Source organism: Mauremys reevesii, linkage group 20 (genome assembly GCF_016161935.1).
Source record: "Mauremys reevesii isolate NIE-2019 linkage group 20, ASM1616193v1, whole genome shotgun sequence".
In the NCBI taxonomy this organism is placed as follows: Eukaryota; Metazoa; Chordata; order Testudines; family Geoemydidae; genus Mauremys; species Mauremys reevesii.
Genome location: NC_052642.1, coordinates 20656101 through 20671450, shown reverse-complemented (window position 1 = coordinate 20671450; position 15350 = coordinate 20656101). Strand labels below are relative to the sequence as shown.

The 15350-nt window shown below is 48.9% G+C and overlaps 1 protein-coding gene across 12 annotated transcripts in view; it reads left to right on the top strand.

Moving 5' to 3' along the window:
* Positions 1-15350, top strand: part of RPH3AL (rabphilin 3A like (without C2 domains)) — a 106899-nt gene that overhangs the window by 9790 nt on the left and 81759 nt on the right. For 5 of the 12 annotated variants that reach the window (XM_039508379.1, XM_039508380.1, XM_039508378.1 and 2 more), the window contains exon 2: positions 10139-10235. The exons of 4 other annotated variants lie outside the window; for them this stretch is intronic. The gene's annotated coding sequence lies outside the window, so the exon portion shown is untranslated. Of the gene's footprint in view, positions 1-4200; positions 4297-10138; positions 10236-10325; positions 10457-15350 lie in introns of those variants that run through there. 3 more of the 12 variants (XM_039508370.1, XM_039508376.1, XM_039508377.1) reach the window with 3 other exon arrangements.

Below are 15350 nucleotides of genomic sequence, written 5' to 3'. Positions count from 1 at the left end.
CAATTGATGTCCTGGTGTTGAATTGTGATGGTGATGTTGCGTAGTTGTGATCTGATATCTTAGAGTGTTTACTGAGCATCACAATGCAGTGGGCCAAAGTGTGATCCAATGGGCAGAATTTCACTCTTCCTTAATGCAGGGAGTCAATGTACTTCTCAGCTTCAGATGCAACCACGCTGAGAAGTCACTTTTGGATTTCTCCTAAGGATCCAATTCAAACCAAAATAGGTCTGACTTCTGTACTTCAAAAGTGTGGGAGCTGGACTTAGTGTTATCAAACTGGGCCCATAAAAAAATCACCCTATGAAATGTTTTAAATGCCCCTAGAGACCAATCCAAGTTATGCGGGGAGGGGACATGAAGACTGAGATAGCTGGAACTGAAACACATGTAAAGAAAACAGTGGATCAGAGTGGGGAGTTGGTTTTTACAGGTGGTAAAACTGGAGATTTATTGGCCAGGAAACCTAATTGCTTTTTTAAAAATTGTTCTGACTTTATTACATTTTCCAGTGGGCAGGACGGGTTTCTTTTAGGTTAGCAATTGAATTATCTATCTCTTTATGAAAAAAACAAAACACAGTTCTAGGGAAGAGTAAAAACTGACTGGCTGACAGCTGAAAGGATCAGAGTAACATTTTGGTAAAAGGGTTGTTTAGGTGCTGTAAAGCAATTAGCTTAGAAGGGCTGGCTCAGGTTTCGAAGGGGAATGGAAACTCAGAATGACCGTGGCTTACAGCAGCACTCACCAGTTCTGACCCTCATGTCCCAGTTTGTCCTTTGGTCGATGATCAGTGTAAATCGGGGAGAATTAATGGTCTCTCGTTATTGTTTGTATTACAGCAATTCCCCCTGAGTTCTCTTTGGCTCTGGTGCCACTGACTCCCCGTGTGACCTTGGGCAAGTCACTGCACCTTTCTAAGCACTAATTAATATTTGTTTGGCGCTTTTGAATTGTAAAGTGAGGTGCGTGTATTGCTATGACCTGCTAGGGAGTGGAGACAAAGCAACAGCAATAGATAATACAAAATGAACCATTCTCAGCCTTTTGGTCACACAAGCAATGTATATTAGGTCCCAAAATGCAGACCTGTAAAGCAGACCAGCTGAGTTAATATTGGCCTGTCATGTACATGTGCTTCGGGCATGAAACTTTACCCGATTTGCAGCTCTTCACACAAACAAAGGCTCTTATTGATGTGGAAAGGCTGTAGACCAGGCCTTTTATAGCATCAGTGGGTTCCAAATATTCTCTTTTACTCTGTTGCCAACAATCCAGGACAGGAAGCAAATCTCCCCTGTCCTTTCATCTGTGTAATAATTGCACTTTGAAAACTCCATTTGCTCCTGCATGGGAAGAATTCTGTTTTTTAGAATGGGGCCCTCTGTTGTTCAATGGATAATTTGCTCATTGAAATAATAATTTTTCCTTGTTATCCAAAGATTTCCAAGCATATTACAAATGTAACTCAGTTCTCACAGTCTACCAGTGGCCATTTGACAGGGATGCAAAAATGACGTGTGCAGAGTCACGCAGGATGGCAGCTTCTGAGTTGGAAATAGAAACCAGGAGTCCTGAGTAGCAGTCCCCTGCTTTAAAATCTAGATCTCCCAGACCTGGGACTAGAATTTACGGGTCTTCCCGACTCCTCATGCTTTGTCTAACTTCTAGATCGGGGTTCTTAACCTTTTTCTTTCTGAGGCCCCCCTCGACATGCTATAAAAACTCCAGGGCCCAGCAGGGGACGGGTGGTGGGGACTTGGGGCTCTGGCCTTGGCTATGGGCCCTCGGGCGTAGGCTTAGTTTGACTTCTATTTTTGGGGGGCAGGGGCTGGTGGGGCTTGGGCCAGCTCTGCACAGCAGTGTCCAGGGAGGCAGTGCCACCTTCACCCCCTGACTCACCTCAGCAGACCACCCAGCCTGTCTGGGGGTTCAGCTCAAAAAGTTTGAAAACTGCTCAGGGTCCAGGGAGGAGATAGCTAGAGGCTTTGTGTGGGCAGGGTGCAGGGAGGGGGGAGCTAGGGGCTGTGTGGGGGCAGGGGGAGCTCAGGGTGCAGGGAGGGGGGAGCTAGGGGCTGTGTGTGGGCGGGGGGTAGCTCGGGGTGCAGGGAGGAGGGAGCCAGGGGCTGTGTGTGGGCAGGGGGGAGCTCGGGGGCAGGAGGAGGTTGCTCAGGGTACAGGGATGGGGTAGCTGGGGCCTATGTGCGGGCAGGGGTAGCTCCCTCCCTCGCAGAGCTTACCGTGCAAAACGGCTGTTTCGTGGCTGCAAGCGCTGGGAGCTAGGGGGAAAAGCGGGGACGCGGCACACTCAGGGGAGGAGGCGGAGCTGGGGCGGGGCGGGGAGCTGCCGGTGGGTTCAGAGCACCCACCAATTTTTCCCCATGGGTGCTCCAGCCCCAGAGCACCCACAGAGTGCTATGGCAGTGGGGTAGGGGGGAGACCAGTGCTCGGGGTTTCAGCCCTGCAGCGAGGGACACTGGGTTTCAGGATTTCAGCCCCGTGACAGGGCTCGAGGTTTCAGCCCCGCAATGGTGGGTGCCAGGGCTCAGGTGTTCAGCCCCGCATTGGGGGGCTCCCGGGCTCAGGTTTTCAGCTATGCGGTGAGGGACACCAGGCCTTAGGATTTCAGCCCGCAGCGGTGGGTGCCAGGGCTCGCACTCTGGGTTTCAGCCAGAGGGCTCGCGGACCCCTGGTTGAGAACTGCTGTTTCTTCTCAGCGCTGGGCCTAGCAGCCCAATACCTGACTCCTCCCCCCCTCCTGCCCACGAGGCGAGACTGCCCTGGTCCAATGCCCGTACCCTGTGGTCATTGTAGTCGTTCCCATGTGATCAGGTTGCGTGCTGGTGCCCCATGAGCAACCAGCAGTCTTGGAGAGGAGTTCAGCTCTCGACTGGATTTTAGCACGGGTCTTCTTGATGTGTTGTCAGAAGGACAGAGTCCTCTCTGTCAAGTTTTACCCCCAAGTATGTAGGACACCGTTCAAAAACGATTGTCTGTTGTAGTTACTTTATGTTGTTAGAGCGTGGTTTTTGTTCTTGTTTCGTTCTGTTGTTGTATTACAGTGGTGCCACGGGATCCCAGCTGAGATCAGGGCCCCACTCTGCTAGGTGTTGTGTACATGGGTAATAGGAGACAGTTCCGGCCCTAAAGAGCTTAGCGTTGAAATAGACAAGACAGATAAAGGGTGGGAGGGGGCTCTTTCTTTCTCTCTCTCTCTAACCTTCTCCCCATTAAAGCAGAGTGTATGTAAACCAGGCCAGCTCACTCACTCTCTGTATCGGAGTGTTCTCTTGCCTTGCGTATTTGTTCGACCGCTGCCTTCGGTTCATGGTTGATTTGCTAATTTCAGTATCTGATGTTATGGAAAAATCTTTAAAATGACCAATCGAAAATGTTTGTGCTGTGTGTGTTTTCTCCGGGCAACTGGAAAAACGGGCTGCAGCGTATTAAATCTTCAGCTGTGTGCTTGAGCCTTCATCCTGCGTGGGCGCTGGCTGGTTTCCTGGGTGATTGGAGGGACACGACAGAGCTGGAAAGTGACGTACCTATAAAGTAATGGGACACGGGGACTGCTAATAAAGGGCTGATGAGCCCAACAGAATACATAGGATCCAATCAGTCAGTACTGGGCTATAGTGGGCCATTAGACCATGGGGGTGAGGGGGAGAGTAATTTTGGTCCCATCGGTGCCTCAGGTGTGACTGCCTGCCTTCTGATGAATGAAACCAAGAGAGGGACGATCTCCCCCTGCTGAACACTGGAGAGAAATGCCCCTCAGCTTTCTGCTCCACACGCAGTTCTTGTACCAGTATAACCATTTCAGTGAGGAGTGGGGTGGTTTTTTTAATGGATATAGTTATACCAGTGCAACCCCTACTATAGATGCAGTTATACCAGTATAAAGGTGCTTTAGCGGGGTACAGCGGTTCCTTTACTAGCTTTAAGATCAGCACTTTGATAGTAGTGCACTTACGCCTATGCTTAGGGCGGGGAGGAGGGGTTTGTATTGGTATAGCTACAACTGCTGTATGTAGACAAGACCTTAATGACTCCTGATTAGTATCTGTAGTCCAGCTCCACCGTGGTTGCAAATCCAGACCTTTGTTTAGCTCCAGCTGTACAGTTCACTGGTTGCTGCCACATATTTATTTAAGGACTGAGTAATGCAAGTTGTCTAGAGTGCACCTCATGTTGCCCGGGAGTACACAGCAGCCGCCTCGTCCGACAGATGAGGACGCTGTCCCTGCCTGCGGGAGCTGGCAGCTGAGGAGCCGTGTGACCATCTCGGTGGGCATGGTGAGTCTCACCGTAGGTCTTCTCATTCTGAGTTGGCCATTCTTTACTTGCGTGTGCAGAAAGAAGATCTTAGTTAGAAATCCAAACACCCTGCTTTGCTCTTTGTTGTTTCCCCGTGGGTGCTCCCAAGAGGCCTGTTGTTTCCCTTTGGCTCCCCTGAATACCTGAGCATGTTCCTTCTGCACAGAAAACCACACAGTGTAGCCACAGTGTTACTAGTGCTACTGCTGATGAGACGCATACTGCTGTGCACAGTGAAATAGCACAGACGCCTTCAAAGCCCTGCTGACAGTGGGACAGAGCTGCACACTGGAGTAGCTCATTTCCTGGTGGGTTTTGATCCCTTGGCCATGCCTCCCATGTGAGCGTGAGAGTTTGTTATGGAGCTAAACAAGTAGAGATGGTCTCCGGAGCGCGTGGTAGGAAATGCAGTAGCAGAGGGAGAAGTCTGGAGCTGCTCACAACTTCCATGTTGCTCCACGGATTCTTCTGAGTGATTTATTATTCTCTGTCCCATATTTGTTCAAAATGCAGAGAAGCAAAGATCCGTCACCAACAATAAAATCCAAAGCAGTGCAGGAGAGCTTGGTTCTGCAGGGAGCTAAGCACTCTGGCCCTGATCCAGCAGAGCCCTTGAGCATGTTCTTGACTTTAAACGCATCATTAACTCCAATGGATCTCATGTGCTCAGGTCTTTTTGCTGGATTGGAGATGGAGCACTCATCACCTTGTAGGATCGACCCCTGAAAGAAGGGAAAATGGAACTCCTGATGTATCTTTTATATGTTGTTTTGTGTGTGTTCATATGGCTCAGGCCCAGATCCTGCATCCCTCACTCACTAGAGTGGCTTTGTTGAAGTTGCCTGTATGAGTAAGATCTTCTCCCAGGAGTATGACTTACAGGATTGGATCCTTGACCAGCTGCATCATCCAGGCTTCTTCTGCCAGCTTCTCTTTACATGAAGAGTAGAGTTTCTTGGGTCTGTAGTTCAGCAAAGCAGGCGACCGGAGCTTGAAAGGTCATGGTACCCATTGTCCAATGAAAAGCTCTGGCCACAGCTGGGAATTTCAATATCAGCTATAAACTCTGAATGTTTAAAACTAACTAGTTATCTTAGGCTGTCTACTTTCCTCCATCCTCAGGGCTGCTCACCATGTGACTCCCAGTGGTATTAAAGTAGAATTTCAGTGAGAGCATAGCAGGGAAATCCCAGAGCAGAAGCAGAGCCCGCTGCATGTACATTACACTGTAAGGTCCTGACTTCCAAAACTCATCCAGGCAGGTCCCGCAGCTGGCGTAGGCTGGCGTTGCTCCATAATGCAGCAATGATGATTTATGCTAGCTGTGGATCTGGCCTGGGAGTCTAGGATCCCATGTAAAACATGTGTAGTTAATTTGCACTGCCAGCTATCATGGTTGAACACAAGTTGGATATTTGCAGGCCCCAAATAACAATTTAATTATTTGTGTGTGCAAACATCTCATCTGCTTGCGCGGTCATAGCCACTGCAGTTGCATGCACATTTTTGACTTCTGCCCTGGACTCCTGGAGTTTAAATTAGACTTTTATTATTCACATCACTTACTTTAGGCTTGTAAACTGCGAATCACACCAAAGCCAAGCAGATTGGTTACTTAGCAAAGCTCTTTTACTATGTGTATGTGAACTTGGCAGCTTGGGTGTAGTGGTCACCTGTAGCGAGATTTCCAGATCCTTGTGTTAAAGAAACAGTCCTCAGTTCCAAAAGGAAGAAACAGGACCCGAAAAGCAGATCAGTCTGTGATCAACTTAGCTGTAGGATGGAAGAAATGATCACAGCCATTTTCCGCCATAGCTTATTCAGAATTAATTTAAACTAGGCCAGGTCTGACGGTTGATCCCCATTAATTGGTTTAGTATATTTGCTATATAAAGTTTCAGACCCTTTCTGTATGAATTCATCCTCTGCCCCCAGCAATATTTCATGCAACCCTTTTGTGTCTTTGAGAGACACGTGTTTCCATTCCTGGTCCCATTCGTCTAACACCCTTTGCATGGGGACAGAGCACGCTGACTTTCTAAAATTCAGAGGACTCTTTCTTTGTTTTGGAGTCTGTATTCGCTGCCGGTTACTTAAGGGGGGGCTGCAGAGATGCCGAGCTGATGTATACAGCACGATGCTCAAGCGACCAAGACCTGTGACTAATTAAAACATGACTGAAAATGTTCCAGTAATGCTGCAAGGTAAATTGCATCAGGTTGAGCTTGTTTTCTGGCTGCTTAGATGGATCTTAGCTTAATGAAATTAACTGAACACAAATAGAGGATTTGGAACAACCGCGTGAAAAATAATAAGTAAGGGGTCAAAAATGGCACTGGTAATCTGAATATTGGTGAACCTGGCATGCTCCCCAGGGCTCTTGTGCCCAGTCATGCTGAGCCATTCTGACACTGTATTGGATGGGTGTGTATTGTGGAGGAGCCATTTAGGGTACATCTGCACGGCGCACTAAGCCCAAACTCTGACTCAGATCTAAGGCCCGCTTCTGTCCACACACAAATCGGTCTGAGTCAGGTCAGCAAGCACCCAGGTTCTAGGACCCTGTGGGGGCTTGGGTCAGAGCCTGAGTCCTGCTGTTACTCAGGTCCAAGCCGTGTCATTTTGCAGTGTGGACGCAACTCAAGCCACAGACCCAAGTCAGAAGGTCTGCATAGGGCAGTATGGATGCGTTAGCACAGCTGCGAGACCAAGGTCCAGCAATTATAAACCAAGGTTTATGACGCAGTGTGGATGCTCAAACATAGGGTTGGAAACACTGTGGGTACAACTGCGCTGCAATAAAAATCTTCCCCCGAGAAGGGTGGGTCTCATAGCCTGGGCTCCAGCCTGATCCCGAACACATACGCTCCAATTTTATAGCCCCACAGCCTGAGCCCCGCGAGACTGAGTCAGCTAACCCAGGCCAGCCGCAGCTGTGCTGTGGGACTTTTATTCCAGCCTAGACATTGCAGCCTGGACCCTGGGTCCCACAGACCCAGGTTTACACTGAAGTGTAGAGAGACCCTTAGAGCCAGTGGAGCCTTGCTAAGGGTCTCCAGAAACCGTAGTGATGGGCAGCTTTTAAATGTGTGGAGCAATAGCTTGCACTGCACTCAACCATAGACTTCGGTCCAGGATAGCCCAGGTTTCTCCATCAGCGCATGCTGCAAAGCTCTTGCCCATAAAAGGTGGGTGATGTGTAGCCATGTGTGTGAGAATTAAATGTTGTTGCTGGGATCTCGGGTAACTGGCGGATCTGTTGGTTTAGTGCATCTTTGAAAGATTACCAAGGGAGCCCCAAGCTTCTCATGTAGAGTAGGAATAATCTGAATCAGTAATTCATTACACATATCGCCCAGGTCTCATCAAAGACCTAACAGCCGAGTGGTGTCGTGAGGTCTAATTACAAATCCTAGGGTTCTGAAAGGTGCTGGAGACAGTTCATCCTTGGCTGTGCTTCCAGTTAAACTACTTGGTGCTGGTTCATGTGGGAAACTACTTGGTGCTGGTTCATGTGGGCCTGCTGTCAGTAATGGACATGCTCTTCCTGGTTTAGACAAGGCTCCAGGTGAAATAAAGACCCTGCGAGCACTCCCAGCCAGCAGTTTTCTGGACAAGGCTGGCCTATTCTGTACACTCCTGCGTTGGTCCAACTCTTTCTCAGAAACTCAAAGCTAGTCTGCAGCTTGGTCAATGGGTTCTGCTGACCTCCCACAACCCAAGGGCCCCTTGGATTCATTAGCATATCAAAACAGGGACAGGTGTCTCCCTAATGGCAGTTTATAGGCTAATTGGCATCTCCTGAGCCTTCCCCAGAGAAACCTGCTCACCAGCCATCTGACTGGGAAGGAGCAAAGCGTGATGCATTTGTGAATGATTTACTCAGCACAAATACACCTGGCCATGGTGATGCAGGGCCAAGGTCTGAGAGGTGAGCTTTCTAGGGACAAGTCCTGGGTAGGATGGAACATCACAGCAACTCTCCTCCTTCTTGAACCCCAGGGATGTCCTGTAAGGACCCTTCTGTTTGGCTAATAGAATGTTCTTTACAGCGTGTGCTTATTAGTCAGGTAACCAGGCTAATAAAGAGCCCCTCATTAGCATTGGATCCTTTGGGAGAGTGTTAATGACCTTGTTGGTACTAACAGAAAAGCTGTACAGATATGCCTACCGCTTTCCCAGTGGAGCTGATTGCTCCTTGGCTCCGATGAGATCCTTGTGTGTGATCCCCCTCTCCTTGGAAAGTCATGCTTAGTATGAGGACATCAATCAATGGCTTTGACCCTGTTGGCATGCTGTAGAGAGCGAAACCCCTGACACTCTCAAAGAGAGCGACAGTGGGCTCCATTTGACATCAGGGGGGTTTCTGCTTCTGGTTGGACACGTGAAACTCTTTATTTTGAAGTGACGTCAGCCCCAGGTTAACAGACACTGCAGGGATCATGTGGAAACACAAACACCAATGCGGTGTGGCCAGAGAGTAGCATGAATTGTGTCTGGTGTCTGTTAGGTGGCGCTTCACCTCTCCAGATTGAATCCATCGTAGGCGTTTGGTTCTGGGAAGTTAGAGTACTAAAGAACAACCCAGGTCTCTGTTAGATTAATGTTCAGATAATCTGGGTATCAAAAGGAGACTAGATACCTTGGAATTCTTGGTACTTCTCTGTGTGGGGAAGCCCAGTGGCAAATCATTTGATAATGAAAATAGAACCTGCCCTAGCAATGGGTGATCCTGGTGGCTCCCTGTGGCAGGTCTGGTAAAGGGACATGCTAGAATTGAACCTGCTCATGATATGTGGTGTGTCCTGGGTACTGCATTGCAGCCCTTTGTCCTCCAGCTGGGACAGATGATGCTGGGTCATCAAATCCAGTCTTCATCTTGAAGTGGTGCCAACCTTTTTCCATCCAACTCACCTGGGTCTGGCAAATCCCAGTGTATTTAGCTCAGTTTTGTTTGATGTTCTTGGGTTCATTTTGAGCTTGGAACTAGAGCTGGACCCAACTCAACCCCTGGATTCAAAGTACTCTGAACTTTGCATGCATTTGCTGTAGACCCAAACGTCGTAGCTGACCAGTAACTGCAGTGGGGCAAACCAACCCACGCACGCCCCTCTCCACTCCCAGATCCAAACTTATCCTACGTTTAGAGAAGTTTGCATCTGATCTCTGCAGTCTGGACCCATCTCAACTCAAAGCTAAAGGTCAAGCTCAGCTTTGTGACCCCAAACCCATGCGCTTTGTGCATTTCTTAGGTGGTGCCCTGCACAACACAGATCCTTTGATTAAAACCCTCTTGAATGTCTTAGTGGAAAAATATCTCTGACCAGGAATGAAGTGTTGTGTAAGTTAGCAGATGGTGATTGTCAGAATTTCCTCTGTGCACCTCCTATGCCACTTACCCTCAGCCTGATATGCTTGTCCACCCACTTGGGTATTGCCTGTATAAATGCACCGCCTCTATCAGTGCAGCGGATCTGAGGGAACTGAGACATGGTAAGGTTTCCTGGCACTGTAGGTTTGTTTTCACAGCCTGGGGTTGGGAGTCCTTCGCAAAGCTGCTGCCTCAGAGATGAGTGATGGCAAAGAGGCCTGCTTTTATCATGCTGTGTCAGGTTCACTTCATAGCTCTACTGTTCAGTGTACAGTTGGGACCAGTTGTACAAACCGGCTCTTGGTGTTGAGACCACTGTGGCTGGCAAGTTTTTGAGCCAGCCCTAGTTGTACATTTTGACTCTGGATTCCCCTCTCCCCCCCTTTGTGGAAGTATTTGTAAAACTGCATTTAAAATAAAATAAAATTAATTCTTGTTCATGTTCCACAGCTTCCATACAAGGGATGGAAGGACCAGAACAATCATATACTATTCTTCATATTTAGTGCTTACCATCCATAGAGCTCAAAGCAATGTGCAGAGAAAGGTGAGTATCATTATCTCTGTTTTACAGGTGAGGAAACAGAGGAACAGAGCAGGGCAGATTTCCCAGCAGTCCAGTGACAGAAGCAGAAATAGAACGCAGGCCCCCAGTCTGGTGTACGTTTGTCTGGCCCATCCAGCCTGAGCTTGTTTTGCCGTTAAGACAGGGATCTTGTTTCCTGTGGGAGTGCTGTGGTTCTGAGTCAGGCCTGTAGGGTTAATTAGGTGAGTGCTTGGTTTATGGAATTAATCATTCATGGATGTAGAGGTCTGTAAAGCCTCCTTGTTATTAGGTTTTACAGATCCTGACAGTGCGGGTTACTCCAAGCATGTAACTTCCAAAGGGCACCTGCACCTCAGTCTCTTAGCTGTATTTGAAACTTCTCAGAACCAGCTTGACACGTGAGAAGTTAGGGTAGCTGCGTGCTCATATCTGGCTCTAAGCGTAATCTAAATGACAGCCAGTGCTAGGATGCAGTAGTATAGCACAGGGCTGCGAGTTACATTGCAGCAGCCAAGCTGTGGCACGTTCTGTGCTCTGCTGACGTGCAGGGGGGGTTGCTCTGGAGATGTGAGGGCACAGTGGTTATCTGGTTTGATCGCTTTGGAGACAGCTGCTAGCTGTGGTCTGTAAACCAGCTGCCGGCCAAGCAGGGTAGTGGGAGGTGGGGCTTGGCGTATGGGAGGAGCTGTGGGGCCTGCCCTTGTAATAGGATGAATGTCTGGGAGCAGGCAAGGAGTGGAAGAGTTGTTCTAAGGCTCAAAGGAGGGATAATGAAAAATCAGCTCACTGCTGGAATAGCTACAGCTGATGTTATCAGAGAGATCCTGGTCATCTCGGTCTGTATGGATGCAAGGAGTAGGGTGACTTGTTGTCTGATGAAGGTTCATAACATGTACACACACCTCATCAGTGCAGGGAGGGGACACAGGGACTCAGCTTATAACAGGAAGGTTTTCAAGTGAATGAAAGAAAAACCTTAATTTGACCGTGGTTTTTTAATGGGATTGACTCAAACTTGGTGAGACTTCTATGGAGGTTCATTGCTCTGGCATCTGGCTGCACAGCTCTCAATCTCTGCTGGCTGAAAAATGGAGTGTGAGTGTGTCTTAACCCTAAAGCACCTGTGTAACATTAGGGAGATGGTCCGTCCCGTCCTAACGGCTTGCCCTAGCGCTGGGGACTAATGTTGGTAGGTAATTACCGTCATGCAGTCCAGCTGCATGGCCAAACGGAAGAGAGACAGGCCCATTTAAACCAATCCTGCCTGCCCCACTGCCCCCCCACAATGGTGCATTCTGACATTATGAAACTTCATCTAATCCGACTGCTTGATTGGCTTGAATGTCCCTGGCTCTCCTGCGATCTAAGAGGGCACTTCCTGCTGTTGTTGGACTGTTCCGAACTCCTGTCAGTTTGTCGTGCAACTGCTTGCAAGCTGCTTAACCCCAAGGTGGCTTATTTGTAAAATATGGACACTGACACTTGCCTGTTTCCCTGGCAGGTGGGCTGAGATTGTGTGTGTTTCTCAAGTGAAATCCTGGGGTGGGAGCTGTTGTATTAGACCCCGGCTCAGCCAGGCACTTATGCACCTTGGGGCCTGGAATTTAAGCACGTCCTTAAAGATAAGCTTTGGCGGAATGCACTGTCATTAGGCGCACTTGCAATTTTAAGAATTTGGGATTAGGCCCCGGATTTGGAAATACTGCTGCAACTCTAGGAGAGAAGACCCAGGTCTGCAATACACGCTGTCAGTGCTGGGAGAGTACAGGAGGCGAGGACGTGGTTTAACCTTTTCTTTCTTTACTAGTCATTTAGTCTCTGTTATAGCAACTGAGTGAATGTTTGTTCTTGTTGCTAAGGTTTCCTTTGGGATAATGGGTGCTGGTGTGTGCCTCAGAGACTAATTACACAGCATCTTTAAGCGAGTAGCTGCTAAAGGAAAACCAGGGTAGAACTGCACCTGAGCCGAGCTGGTGGTCTTGAGGGAAGCAGGGCATCCCCCATAGGTAGCTTACTGAGTAGGAGGCCTGTTAATTGCATTAGCAGGGCAGGTGCTGCAGACCAAGAACTTGGCTCAGGCTGGCCCCTCGTGTCTTTTAAAAAAAAAAAAAAAAAAGGTTAGGAATTGGCTAATTCACAAATTTGTGATATATGTGAGACTGCTTAGCTAAGCTGATTAGCAAATCAAAGCTGGTCAGAGATCTCCTGCAGCTCATTGGTATGGCCATACAGGACGTTTCTATATCAACTGACCTGCTAGGATTTCATGCTGTGTTGGCCAAACTACATGTGAATTAGTTTCCCCTGAAGGCCAGCTCAGGCTATTTCTTCACTGCAAAGGAAGGTCTGTTTCTACATTAAGGTAGCTATCTCAATGTAAAGTCCTAATGGAAAGAAGGCCCAGGTAGGTTGGACCTCCATGTACTTAGTTGAGGTCAACCCCAGGTGTGGAGAGGTACGGGCCTGACCTGGACCAGCGATTGAAAACTACAGTGGCTTGTCTCCAGTTGGATTTACAGTGAGGCAGCTGCCTCCTTGTAAAAACTCACCTTTCTTTGCAGTGAGGACACAGCTTTCACCTGTCTGTGAAGGGCCAAGTGTCCAATGCTATATCATTGTACGTTGCCTATGGCTGCATCCTGCAGCATGAGGTATGAAGGTGGCAATATGTCCCCCGAGCATTCCCGACTCTCATTGGTAAGTATCATGTTGGTTCATCAGAAAACACATCAGGAGCTGTCTCCAAGTGCCTAACCCATGTAAGTGACTCCAGAGGCACGGCGTTATGCTGAACAGGGGACTTATGCAATGCTGTAGAAAAGCCTGGCCTAATCACCCGCTTTGAGGAATAAAGAGGGCAAAAATATCTCTCTGTAGAATAAACAGGCCCATGGCAGAGGAGTGAAGTACTAAGCTGATTCCTCTCAAAGGCTAACTTAACATGGTCGCTGTTAATTTTAAACTGGGAGATGGCGTTGTTCTCTACCAGCACTGCCAGGAGCAGAGAGAACTATTCTCTCTCCCCCCACGTCCCATCACAAAATCCATCTGAAGTGGTGTCCTGAAATCCCAGTTCTGGAGCTTCCATCTGCCCCTTTGTATTCTGGGCCAGCCTCTTTGCATTTTGCAGGCTAATTGCAGAGGAGAAGCAATAGGCCAGTGTGTGCTGATGCTTAACGCCCAGAGGTTCACTGACCAAGCTGCTTGGGGCAGAGGGCGTCTGCGCACTGAGTCTTTTGTGCCTATTAACCCTATCCACTAGCAACAGGACCTGCTTCTAACAGATGCTGCAGTGTTAGCGAGGATCATTAGCTCAAAGAAAGATTCCAAGCCAAACCCCTTGAATACAACATGCTCCGCCTTTGTTTCCTGAGCCTTATGATTCTGCTTTTTCTCTACAAGCATAGGCCCATGTCCTCAAAGATATTTAGGTGCCTAATTCCACACTGAAACCATTGGGAGTTAGGCACCTAAATACCTTTGTGGATCTGGGCCACAGTCCTTGCCAGGCTGGATCCAAGCCAAAGCCAGTCTGGTTGAGTCTCCTGTCTTTCGCAGTGGTCAGCCCCAGATGCTTTGCAGGAAAGTGCAAGAACCCCGCAGTAGGCAGGTGTGGGTGTCATGGTTCCAGGGCTGACTGCACCATCCACTGTGGTCTCTCTGAGTGTACCCCCTCTGGTGTCAGGCCTCAGGCCTTCACCTCTTCTGGGGTGGAATGCCACCATTTTGCCAGTCCTACACCAAGCCTTGGGGACAGTGCCCTGGGTGTGTATCAGTTGTGCTTACCCAGCAGGTCTGCCTGGATGCAACACTTGGCATTGCTTTCTTTGGCAGTCTGTGATCAGAGGATACAGCGACCAGGAAGCCTCTTTAAACCAAAGGATGTATTATTTCAACAGCAGGTTGAACACTGACAGAAAAAGAGTTTTAAACCCCTGCCCATCTCTCTTACCCAAAGGTTTGCCATCCCCTGATGACAGCCTTGGCAGGCCTGGCTTCTCCAGATGCCCTACCAGGTCCTGGGGGTCAGCCGTGTCCCCACAAACAGCTTCTTTCCCTCTTGAGAGCGAGATCCCTTTGAATGCTGCCAGAATTCCTTTATTCATGTCCGCTCTTGGGCTTTTGCCATGCACAACCAAACCAATTTGGTAAGTTGGCTGGATCCAGGAGCTACAGTCTGCAGAGCTCATCGCTGGGGCAGAGTATCTCAACAGCCCTGAAGTATTTACCAAGGCATGGCTTATTCTGAGCTATTGCTTTCCTTCTTGCTTATAGCCCCCTAATACTAAGCCAATATGTTCATGCAGTAAGCAGCCCAGCAACCCGCTCAACATACCGTATCCATATGACACTAGAGAGCAACTCCAGTTTTGTCACCGGGGGATAATCTGCCCTCCGTGCAGATCTCTTCCCATTGCTCAGAGATTGGTCTGTGCCCTGAAGACGGCTCCTCTCTTCACAGACACAGCCCCTGCCCCACAGAGCTTACAGTTGAAACCAACAAGACAGACACAGGGTGGGAGACAGGGGTGATATTCCTACTAGTTTTCCATTGAGGTTCTGCATAGGTAACTTCTCTTAATAGACATACATTGAGAGGGCCCAGGAGACATTTAATAGCCTCCCCCAGCCACCTTTCTCTAGTTGGTCCCCGCTTCCCAACAAGCCGCGTGATTTACGTTTACCTACAAAACCAAAAACCTTTTCCTCCCTTCCTGAGTGAGATCCTGCCCTCTGCCATGTCACATCCAGCCGCTCAGCGTGGCACTGTGGTTTGTCTCGTCATACGCAGGCTTTCCCCAGGTTCTGCCTGCTCCTGCAGAGATGCATGTCCCCTGCACAGTACCTCACCATGGTGCGTGAGATTTGTTGGCACCTTGACAGTCATTGGGAGAGTCTGTGTGTTGCCGAGGATCCCTTCCTATCGAAGGTCTGCTCCCTTCCCCTGTTCCTGATGGAGGCTTCTGTGGTTCATCTCTGGAGAGGCATGTGCAGGTTGATTGAAGCGCTCTGTTCAATCTATTGCATGAGTGACTGTCTTAGCTGGGTGCTGTCTTCACGTGGCCTCCTGTACCTCTCTGCTTTGGGCTGTCCTTGAGAGGCCTGGCTAATTGA